The 12,045-nt window shown below is 48.7% G+C and overlaps 1 protein-coding gene across 4 annotated transcripts in view; it reads left to right on the forward strand.

Annotated features, from left to right (window-relative positions):
• Positions 1-6,711: 6,711 nt before the first annotated feature.
• Positions 6,712-12,045, forward strand: part of LOC137427874 (uncharacterized) — an 84,296-nt gene continuing 78,962 nt past the window's right edge. For 2 of the 4 annotated variants that reach the window (XM_078777661.1, XM_078777662.1), the window contains exon 1: positions 6,730-6,788. The gene's annotated coding sequence lies outside the window, so the exon portion shown is untranslated. Of the gene's footprint in view, positions 6,789-12,045 lie in introns of all 4 variants that reach the window. The other 2 variants (XM_078777663.1, XR_013623414.1) reach the window with 2 other exon arrangements.

Genomic DNA, 12,045 nt, shown 5'->3' on the forward strand with positions numbered 1-12,045 from the left:
CCAGGTTGAGCGAAAAAGAGAACAAAAACGGCTGCAGAAGCGACCTCAGCATGCTCATGCTGCAAAGATGGAAGCAGAGAGAACGAGAGCTCCGCGATGATGTTAACATCGATCACAAGAGAATCCGGACACTGGGGTGAAGAGCACTTTTAAAAGTTCGACTTCTCAAGATTTTGCTGAGATGACGATCAGGAGCAAGACCCTGAGGTCATGTGGCTTCTCCCCTCCATGAAGCGCCATGTTGCATCAGCCCGCCACCCCTCGACCTTCTCAAGGGGAATTCCACCATTTTTGCTTACGTAATAAATAGATGATATCGTGTTTTATCTGACCGGATTTCAAGAGAAAATAAATTTTCAACCTTTAAAGATCGTGCGAATAAATTCTGCTTTTTTGTTGGAATCCTTTTCTCACCTGAACAAATGAGCCGAGAACACGAATGAGGCGTCAACGGCGAACAAAAATGAACACGAACGCCTCGTCCGCTTAGTTTCCCGGCATGCCACGCGCTCCTTTGCAACCCTCCTCTTTTGGGATATCGTTAGCCGCAACTATTGGTCAGCAAACTAAGGGCGGGGCCATTTGCACAGTTTAACTCCTCCCTTCGCTTGCGCTTTAATGCGTCGCGGCAAAATGGTACGAAGTGTCCATAATGATAAATGCAAAATAACAAATTTGCTGCCCCCCAAAAGTTCCGCTCGGGGCGATCGCCCCATGCACCCCTCCCTCCCCACTCGTTCTGCCAGTGCCCCCCCCCCCACCCCAGTGCGCGCCCCCAATGAGCGCAGATTTTGATGCGGTCACTCACTCACTGACTCACTCACACTCACTCACTTGCTGACTCATTCTCACTCACTTACTGACTCACTCTCACTCACTCACTTGCTGACTCACTCGCACTCACTTACTGACTCACTCACACTCACTTACTGACTCACTCTCACTCACTCACTTACTGACTCACTCTCACTCACTCACTTACTGACTCACTCTTACTCACTCACTTACTCACTCACTCTCACTCACTCACTTACTGACTCACTCTTACTCACTCACTTACTGACTCACTCTCACTCACTTACTGACTCACTCTCACTCACTCACTTACCGACTCACTCGCACTCACTCACTTACTGACTCACTCGCACTCACTCACTTACTCATTTCAAATCTTTACCCGATTCGAACCTTGAACCGATTCGAACCTTTACCCTGTTCGAACCTTTACCCTCTTCAGTAATGTGTTCTATGAACTCTCTATTGTTGATGAGATCAGGAGGATGTTGATTCAGAGGAGAGTGGCCATTTTGTAGGAGGGCTCATGGCAGAGTGCCTTTTCGTGTATTGTGGAGTTTCCATCTGCAATCTCGCCACCTGAAGGTTGTACCTGATCAAACCTCTGCGGCCGCCTCGACCTGAAGGTTGATTTTGATCGAACTCTTGCTGCCGTACCTCTGCATTGGGCCTACCACTGGGCCTGCATTGAGGCCTACCACTGGGCCTGCATTGGGGCCCACCGCTGGGCCTGTTTTGGGGCCAACCACTGGGCCTGCTTTGGGGCCTACCGCTGGGCCTGCATTGGTGCCTACCGCTGGGCCTGCATTGGGGCCTACCGCTGTGCCTGCATTGGGGCCTACCGCTGGGCCTGCATTGGGGCCTACCGCTGTGCCTGCATTGGGGCCTACCGCTGGGCCTGCATTGGGGCCTACCGCTGTGCCTGCATTGGGGCCTACCGCTGTGCCTGCATTGGGGCCTACCGCTGGGCCTGCATTGGGGCCTACCGCTGGGCCTGCATTGGGGCCTACCGCTGGGCCTGCATTGGGGCCTACCGCTGGGCCTGCATTGGGGAGATGGGGTCTATTAATTACCGATTGTTAGAATATACCTTGCAACCCTTTTGACTGCTGAGATCCATTGGAACATTGACGTCCCTTTCAGTTCCCCAAGACCCTTAAAATCAGAAAGACCCAGAGGAACCATAATAACCAGAAGACCGAAAAGACCCGGGAAGGACCCAAAAGGACGAACATACCCAAACACCCAGAAGATGCAAAAGTCTCATCAGACCGATTACACACCAAGATCCTGGAAAAGTGGTCTTCAGGGTCTTGGTGGGGGGTGGGTGGGGATGGGGGCAAGATCCAAGACCACTTTTACCCCTAAGACCTTTTCAATACTTCAGACACCTTTAGATTCCTTCACCCTTCCAACCTTGTAAAACCTACACCTCCTTAGGTGCTTTTTGACCCCTGAGACCTTAACACCATTTAGACCCCCTACACCCTTCTGGTACTGCAGAACTTTAAAATACAAGAAAACAAACACAACATAAGAAGAATAACCGAAGCTTTTCGTGCTGTACTCCTCAAGGTATTGGACCTTATGCATATGACGTCACACACCCTTAGAAATGGAAGTGTGCCCCCTCTCAGAGGGCAAGGAATACTGCTGGAACTACACAATGCAAATCCGGAGCAGTGCCCCATTCATGAGCAGATTCCACCTGTTGGAGGGACGGAAGCCCAAACGGAACTGTCTTTCAGAGACATTCGTGCACTGGAAAAAAACGTGGAGGAACCACAGAAGGACAATATTGCCCTCATAACTCAAGTGTGTGACCTGGAAGAAAAGATAAGAGCAACAGGTCTGCAGAAAGAACACTTTCAGAACAACGATGCAAAACTCCGATTTTACACGGGACTTCCTTCTTGGGCAATTTTTTTTCCACTCTTCACGTTTACATCACGTGCTCTCCCAACGTGTAAAGAACTCACAAAGTTTGGTCAAGTGCAAATGTTCCTCATGAAGTTGCGATTGAACATGTTTGACGAGGACCGAGCTTACAGATTCGGAGTCAGCCAGTCAACTGTTTCACGAAACTTCCACCGCGTTCTTGATGTAATGTTTGTGAAGACTCAGTCGCTGACACACAGGCCCAGTCGTGACGCTCTACGTCTCAGTATGCCGTCATCGTTCAGGAAATTTTTCAGGAAATGTGCAGTTTTTATTGACTGCACTGAAGTGTTTATGGAGCAGCCGTCCGATTTACTGGCAAGGGCACAAGTGTGGAGCAACTACAAGCACCATTCCACTGTAAAGTTTCCAATTGGTATAACACCACAGGGCTTAATATGCTTCCGAAGCAAGTGTTGGGGAGGAAGGGCAACAGACACTGAGATAACGGAAAACAGTGACCTCATGAATAAACTGATGCGAGGGGAGCTTGTGCTTGCCGATCGTGGTTTTTTTGTTGATGAATACTATGGAATGGCGATGGCCGAGGTGAAGGTGCCCCCATTCACCAAGGGAAAGAAGCAACTTGAAAAAGTTGAAGTTGACTGGAGCAGAGAACTTTCTTGTGTTCGGATCCATGTTGAACGTAATTGGAATGGTGAAACAAAAATATACTGAACTCCAAAATCGCATTCCCATCACAGTGATAAATGATGGGACATCGCCAGAAGCAACTGTGGACAAAATCGGACAAGTTGCGTGTGCTCTCGTAAATCTTTGTCCAGGAGTAGTTCCCATGGACTGATTATCATGGAAGTGTTATTTTATGGATCACCAGTATCGCCTTATTGGTGATACACATTGTTAAATACGCACATGAAACAAAACAAAATGACAAGTCATATCAAGTTGCAGCAGTTTTATTGTCACAGTTGTGTCAGCTTCAAAACATATGAACACATATCATGTGCAGCTTCATTTATTGTTCACAGAAAATATGAAGTGTATAAATTTCTACAGAAACATTTCAAACATCACTATATCCATTGTTACTTCACCAAAAATAATTTTTTATGATTCATTCACCATGTGGAATGAGTGAAACAGACTTCAACATGTGCTTCTTGGATCATAAATGTTTTTTTAATTTTCCACAATTGCAAAAAGAAATAAAAATGTGGAACTGTCTACTTTTGTATTCTAGAGATTAAGATCAGTTATGTTACTCTATTGCTCGCGTCCCGATCGCAGTTGACTCACACATGAACGCGTCGTCAGGGAAATTGTTTGCCCTCCAAGATGGCGTCGCGATTGGTTGTTAGGTGCTTCGTGACGTCATGCATAAGGTCCATTCACAGCAAGAGAAAGAGGAAGTCAGAGATTGTGCATATTTAAACATGTCCATGGAAGGGCGACACCGATTGGTTCATCAGTCATGACATAATTGGTAATCTGAACACCTATTGGTTGACTCAGTCATCACTATCCCTGGCTGTGATTGGCTGGAGTAGAGGTGAGCGCCATGACTCACCATTTATTTTACACCAATACTTTGGACGGAGGGGGTATGCACAGTCGTGGCCAAAAATATTGGCACCCTTGCACTTTTTTCAAATAATGCACCATTTCTTCCAGAAAATTGTTGAAATAAAGAATCATTTGGTATCCACATTTGTATTTCTTTGGTTTCCAGTGGGAGAAAACAAAAAAGGTGAAAAAATTACGAAATCTTAGCTTATTCCATACAGAAATCCTAAAATGGCCCGGACAATATTATTGGCACCTTTTGGAAGTTGTTCGAAAGAACTAGATTTCAAGCAGGTGATTCTCCTTTACTTTGGAATTGAACTCACCTGTGGTGAGTTGCAGGTGCCTGCAATATAAAAATCACTCATTCAACTAGTTTTAAGAGAGAAAAGCTGAATGCCTCAACTCTGTGTTTGCCTCTAAATCTTGTGTCCCAAACCACAAACAATATAATTAATTGTACAGTAACGGCTAGATGTTCCAAGTTAAAAGAAACTAAAGAATTAATTACATGCAAGACCTCAAATATAGTTTACCTGTTGACCTGTAGCAAATGTGCAATGCAATATGTTGGTGCATTGATGGGTTGACTGACTGCCTGGACCCAACTGAGGTTGTGGATCCACTGATTTACCATCTATTGATGTGGATCCATGATCGAGGTTGTGGATCCGCCGTTTGGAGAGGTCCTGGGCTGAAAGGATCGAAACCTCGAGGAAGAACGGAGCCCAGCTGATGATCCATGCAGTCGGGAAAATAGTCAATTGCTTCCGGGTTAACGTTCTTGCTTTAGGTGGAGAAACTATGTTTGAGATTTGCAATTTAAATAAAGTTGAATATGGGATGTTGTGAAATTAACATCATTTACAACAATCCTTTAAATTATTTATATTGAAGTTTAGGAACAACCGATACTGTACAATTAATTATGTGTGTGTGTGTGTGTGTGTGTGTGTGTGTGTGTGTGTGTGTGTGTGTGTGTGTGTGTGTGTGTGTGTGTGTGTGTGTGTGTGTGTGTGTGTGTGTGTGTGTGTGTGTGTCTCTTCCATAACTCCGAAGCCATAAAATGTATCATCCCAAAACTTTGCATGCATCCGAAGAGAACTCCACGGGGGGGAATGAATGAAAATTAAGTGTTTGGATAAATAACCAGATTGTACAAAGTATTTCATGGTTACCATTCACAGGGAGTTGTTGTGGCTGTGTCCAATAAGCTGACTGCTGTCGTAATCGAGGCAACACCGGTCACCGAGCGTATTATGAGGTGCGCACAGGTGCGCACTGCATCAAAGGAAGAGCAACACCTGTCATGATGCAACCAGCATCCTCGATTCAGGAATTAATCCCAGTCCAACATGAACTTACTAATAACCACCAGGTGGTTAATCAAGATTTACAAAGCGTGTTACTCCACCAATCCATTTTGAGCCTTGTCATGGTGAAAGTCACTGGTTTTGTTCATGAAACTCGCCTCAGGTTTACTCAAAGGGACCGCCATCTGAAAGGTAACAACAGAGCACCACCCAAACACACCACCACCATAACCTGACACATTAGAGTTGCCCCGTGCTTTACCTCCTGTCATCAAAGAATGGGGGTCCCGGAGGCTTTGCTCCAGTCACATCTGGTGAACTGTCGGGTTCATCGTACTTTTACTTGTGTTTTACGGGAGCCGGAGTTCAAATCCTGCCACATACCTCCTTGAAAAAGGTAACCCACCTGCAGGAGGTCATCCGCAGACACAGTTCTGGACACACACAGACAGCTGTTCTGGCAGAACTCTCGAATTTAATTAAACAGAATTTAATAATTTTAATGAATTAATAATAATATAAATTAATTAATAATTAGACAGAATTTAATAATAATTTAAAACGAATTTTAGAATTTAATCAAATCAACAATGAATGTAAATCTCAATGGGAGTTTTCTCCACCAAGGGGAGATGGTGCCACGAGGTTCACCATTTGGTTCAATTCTCTGGCACGTTTCCTCGGCTCTCCCGAAGGGATCAGACAATCCTGTCAGCTTAGACTCGGACACTGTTCTCTCAACTTCTACCTGCATCAGATATGACGTCACCCGACGGGGTTGTGTGGCCGGTGTCAGATTCCCGAGGATTGGGATCATGTTTTCTCTTTCTGCCCTCGGCATGAAGAGCTCAGATCGCGTCGACCGCACACTGTCCGTCACATGGGGATCACGTGGTGATCAGGTGGTCAGGTCCACCCGATATATTTCTCCGTCTAACTCAGAAGTATCTTCGATTCTGCAGATCAGTTTTAAAATGGATTAAAGCTTAAAGGAACGAAGCATGTAATATAATTATGAACCTCCAGTATCCATATCCGAGGTTTTGGTACGTGGCGTATATAGATTCTGGCGACGACTCTGAAAACAACAGAAATACGAAAAAGAAGAAGAAGAATTTTTTCGGGACAAATAACTTCCGGACTTCCGGTTGATCTTCTCAACCTCGGACTGTAACTGTTCCCGTGACGAAGGTTCACGTCGTCTGATCGAAAGAGGTTTGTTCTGAGGTTGTCATTTTATTAATAATACTGAGAAATATCTGTGAAACGTTCATTTAAAGATAAAATAATTTCCTGTTCGTTGATGACGGGAAAGAAGGAAAGTTAAACGAGTTTATATTTAATGTGCGATGAGGTATTTGATTGTTCATTTAATGAGGTGTTTTTCACTCGTTTTGTTTCATTCACCACGTTGTTTTATTTCACGTCATCACTAAACTTCCCACAACGATGATTAAACCTCTTTCTTCATTTTAACGACAAATCAGTCACAAAGTGTTTATAATTATCTTGTAATTGTATATCCAATGTGACCTGTAAATGAGGAGGTGTAACTAACATGAACAAGGGTACGATGTACAATTATATATGTACGATGTACCGTAACGATGTACAATTATGTATGTACGATGTACCGTAACGATGTACAAATATGTATGTACGATGTACCGTAACGATGTACAAATATGTATGTACGATGTACCGTAACGATGTACAATTATGTACAATTGTGTATGTACGATGTACCGTAACGATGTACAATTAATTATGTATGTACGATGTACCGTAACGATGTACAATTATATATGTACGATGTACCGTAACGATGTACAATTATCTACTTCCCCTCTTCTGGTGGATATTTAACGTTCACAACTTAAATGTTGATGGAAAACCTGATTCGTAATCTAGAAATATCAAAAAGATCCTGTGGGTCTAAAATGTAACATTCCTGGTTTATCTTCCCACTGAGATTCCATCCTTGCTTAAATTGGACTCAAGGAAATTAATCTGGAATTCCAGAACTGCGAGCCCGTGTCTGTCTGTCTCTGTCGTGCCGGTCTGTGTTTGTCTCTGCCGTGCCGGTCTCTGCCTGTCTCTGCCGTGCCGGTCTGTGCCTGTCTCTGCCGTGCCGGTCTGTGCCTGTCTCTGCCGTCTCTGCCGTGCCGGTCTGTGCCTGTCTGTGCATGTCTATGCCGTGCCGTTCTCTGCCGTGCCGGTCTCTGCCGTGCCGGTCTGTGCCGTGCCGGTCTGTGCCTGTCTCTGGCGTGCCGGCCTGTGCCTGTCTCTGCCGTGCCGGCCTGTGCCTGTCTCTGCCATGCCGGCCTGTGCCTGTCTCTGCCGTGCCGGCCTGTGCCTGTCTCTGCCGTGCCGGCCTGTGCCTGTCTCTGCCGTGCCGGCCTGTGCCTGTCTCTGCCGTGCCGGCCTGTGCCTGTCTCTGCCGTGCCGGCCTGTGCCTGTCTCTGCCGTGCCGGCCTGTGCCTGTCTCTGCCGTGCCGGCCTGTGCCTGTCTCTGCCGTGCCGGCCTGTGCCTGTCTCTGCCGTGCCGGCCTGTGCCTGTCTCTGCCGTGCCGGCCTGAGCCTGTCTCTGCCGTGCCGGTCTGTGTCTGTCTGTCGTGCCGGTCTGTGTCTGTCTGCCGTGCCGGCCTGTGCCTGTCTCTGCCGTGCCGACCTGTGCCTGTCTCTGCTGTGCCGGCCTGTGCCTGTCTCTGCCGTGCCGGTCTGTGCCTGTCTCTGCCGTGCCGGTCTGTGCCTGTCTCTGCCGTGCCGGTCTGTGCCTGTCTGTGCCTGTCTATGCCGTGCCGGTCTGTGCCGGTCTCTGCCGTGCCAGTCTGTGCCGTGCCGGTCTGTGCCTGTCTCTGGCGTGCCGGCCTGTGCCTGTCTCTGCCATGCCGGCCTGTGCCTGTCTCTGCCGTGCCGGCCTGTGCCTGTCTCTGCCGTGCCGGCCTGTGCCTGTCTCTGCCGTGCCGGCCTGTGCCTGTCTCTGCCGTGCCGGCCTGTGCCTGTCTCTGCCGTGCCGGCCTGTGCCTGTCTCTGCCGTGCCGGCCTGAGCCTGTCTCTGCCGTGGCGGCCTGTGCCTGTCTCTGCCGTGCCGGTCTGTGCCTGTCTCTGCCGTGCCGGTCTGTGCCTGTCTCTGCCGTGCCGGTCTGTGCCTGTCTCTGCCGTGCCGGTCTGTGCCTGTCTCTGCCGTGGCGGCCTGTGCCTGTCTCTGCCGTGCCGGTCTGTGCCTGTCTCTGCCGTGCCGGTCTGTGCCTGTCTCTGCCGTGCCGGTCTGTGCCTGTCTCTGCCGTGCCGGTCTGTGTCTGTCTCTGCCGTGCCGGTCTGTGCCTCTCCCTGCCGTGCCGGTCTGTGCCTGTCTCTGCCGTGCCGGTCTGTGCCTGTCTCTGCCGTGCCTGTCTCTGCCGTGCCTGTCTCTGCCATGCCGGTCTGTGCCTGTCTGTGCCTGTCTATGCCGTGCCGGTCTGTGCCGGTCTCTGCCATGCCGGTCTCTGCCATGCCGGTCTGTGCCTGTCTCTGCCGTGCCGGTCTGTGCCGGTCTCTGCCGTGCCGGTCTGTGCCTGTCTCTGCCGTGCCTGTCTGTGCCTGTCTCTGCCGTGCCGGTCTGTGCCTGTCTCTGCCGTGCCGGTCTGTGCCTGTCTCTGCCGTGCCGGTCTGTGCCTGTCTCTGCCGTGCCGGTCTGTGCCTGTCTCTGCCGTGCCGGTCTGTGCCTGTCTCTGCCGTGCCGGTCTGTGCCTGTCTCTGCCGTGCCGGTCTGTGCCTGTCTCTGCCGTGCCGGTCTGTGCCTGTCTCTGCCGTGCCGGTCTGTGTCTGTCTCTGCCGTGCCTGTCTCTGCCGTGCCGGTCTGTGTCTGTCTCTGGCGTGCCGGTCTGTGTCTGTCTCTGCTGTGCCTGTCTCTGCCGTGCCGGTCTGTGCCCGTCTCTGGCGTGCCGGTCTGTGCCTGTCTCTGGCGTGCCGGTCTGTGCCTGTCTCTAGCGTGCCGGTCTGTGGCTGTCTCTGGCGTGCGAAGCGTACAACACCCAGCCTTCGATGTATACGTCTCCCATCCAAGCACAAACCTAGTTTCTGGGATGACAGGATTATGCGTGTTGAACCTGAAAAGTTTAACTTCCAGGAAAGTGGAGACGCTTTGGAACGTGTGTGTGAGACAATTGCAGTGAGAGGAAAATAAAAAACATGTTTTATATGTCCACTAGCAGAAGTACCCGGGCGGGGGAGGGGAGGGGGAGGGGTAAGGGGAGGCGAGGGGAACGGGGGGGGGGGGGGGAGCGAGCCCCTTGGCAAAGCAAGCGATTTTTTTTTTTTCCATAGCGTTTCATAGCGTCATAGCGATTTTTTTTCATAGCGTCATACCGTCATAGCGTTCATAGCGTTTCATAGCGATTTTTTTTTTAATAGCGTTCATAGCGTCGTATCGTTCATAGCGGTCATAGCGTTCATAGCGTTTCATAGCGTCATAGCGATTTTTTTTTTTCATAGCGTCATAGCGTTCATAGCGTTCATAGCGTTCATAGCGTTCATAGCGTTCATAGCGTCATATCGTTCATAGCGTCATCGCGTTCATAGCGTCATAGCGTCATCACGTGATCGCTCTGAGCGAATCAGCGCCCACCTGCTCTGATTCCGTTGATTCCATGCGCTGAAATGCGCTGAGGTAAATATGAATAAAAAATATGGATCGTCAAATATTTTGAGTTCGGCCATGTTCGTCCCAGGCTCAATGGCCATGTCTATGCCAAATATCAAGCACGTAAGCCTCTCCGTTTAGGAGTCTATCGGTAACATTACACACACACACACACACACACACACACACACACACACACACACACACACACACACACACACACACACACACACACACACACACACACACACACACACTGTGTTTTATATATATATAGATGTGTGTAATCTGTGTCTGTCTCTGGCGTCCCCGTCTGTCTGTCTCTGGCGTGTCTCTTCCGCTTCCGGTCTTGCCGGCAAGGTTTCGTTTATTCGCGGCTGTCCACGCTCCATCGAAATCGAAGTTAAGTAATTGTTCCCTTTTGTATTTTCGTTTTAACTGTATTTATTTTATGGTGTGTGTACGTATCGTGTGTCCCGAGGAAGATTCTCGGTGTAAATCTTTCATACCTGTATAGAAAATCGTGTTAATTCGTGTCTGTCTTTTGAGGCCTTGTACAGTGTCCAACCTTGAGGCTTTGTTTTTCTCTCAGCGGTCCGTCGTTTGTGCTCCAATAACTTTCGTTCTCTGTTTTTCCCAGTCTTTTCACCCCATAGCCTACTTCCTTGTTCAAAATCTCAACTCAAAACAAAAAAAAAATCCAAAAAAAGATTTCCTTCTCCATTCTTATTCGTTTATTCGTTCTTATTCGTTCGTTCTTCGACCACGTGTTTCTCCCCCATTTCCCCAGATAGTTTTCACTGTTAAACTTTCAAACGTTTAATCTTTCCCCTCAAGTTCTGTATTCTGTCATATATTATGACATCTTTTTCTTCTTCGTCTTCAAAAGGTTGCTTTCGACTTGCTCACGAAATCTATTCATCCCCCAAAAAAAATTCCATCTCTTACAGTGCCTCTTTTCTACATTCCCTAAACTCTCCTGCCCTCCACCCCCCCCTCCAGCGTCCTTAAACGTATTTTTGACTCGGTCACAAGAAACTCATTTTGCAATAAATGTTCGTTTCCCATTAATCGGACACTTTCTAAAATCCAATCTCACCTCTCCCCTCCAAATCTTCCCCATCACCCCTCCCCTCCAAATCTCCCCCATATCCCATCCCTTTCAAATCTCCCCCCTTGCCCCATTCTCTCCAAAACTCCCCCCACACCCCTCCACTCCAAGACTCCCCCTCACCCCTCCCCTCCCAGACTCCCCCCTCGCCCTCCCCTTCAAATCTCCCCACCCTCATTTCTTCTCTATTTCCCCCCTCTCACCCCTCCTCCTCAAAGCGTCCTCCCCGCTTCTTCCCCCTTCCAACTGTCACCTCCATCTCCCCCAACCTTCTGCCTCGCTCTTCCCCCTCCTCAAATAACACCTCATTGTGCCTCACCCAATCACCATCAAACCTTTTGTCCGCCCCATCCTTCCCTTTCTCCGAGCTATTCTGAAATCTCTGACACACCTTCAACAGCTCTCCCTACCTCTTCCACCTCTTCCACATCTTACCCTACCCCTCCTCCCCCCTGTTCTGTATCCGATGCTCCCCCGTCCTCTTCATTAACGGTATGGACCTCAAACATCCGGGGCCTTCGTTCAAACTTAACTGATCTCTCCATGCAGGTTGCTTCTGACAAACCAGACGTGATCTGCTTAACAGAAACTTTCCTCCTTCATGATGTCTGATTCCTTAGTATCTCTCCTGGGTTACTCCCTCCTCCGGTATGATAGACCTGAGCCTCGTCCTGGAGGTGGGGTTGCTATCTTTATCAAAAACTCTCTTCCTCACTCGCCCTGCACTGCACTCTCTC

This window comes from Myxine glutinosa, chromosome 5 (assembly GCF_964187855.1).
Source record: "Myxine glutinosa chromosome 5, kmMyxGlut1.1, whole genome shotgun sequence".
Classification (NCBI taxonomy): domain Eukaryota; kingdom Metazoa; phylum Chordata; class Myxini; order Myxiniformes; family Myxinidae; genus Myxine; species Myxine glutinosa.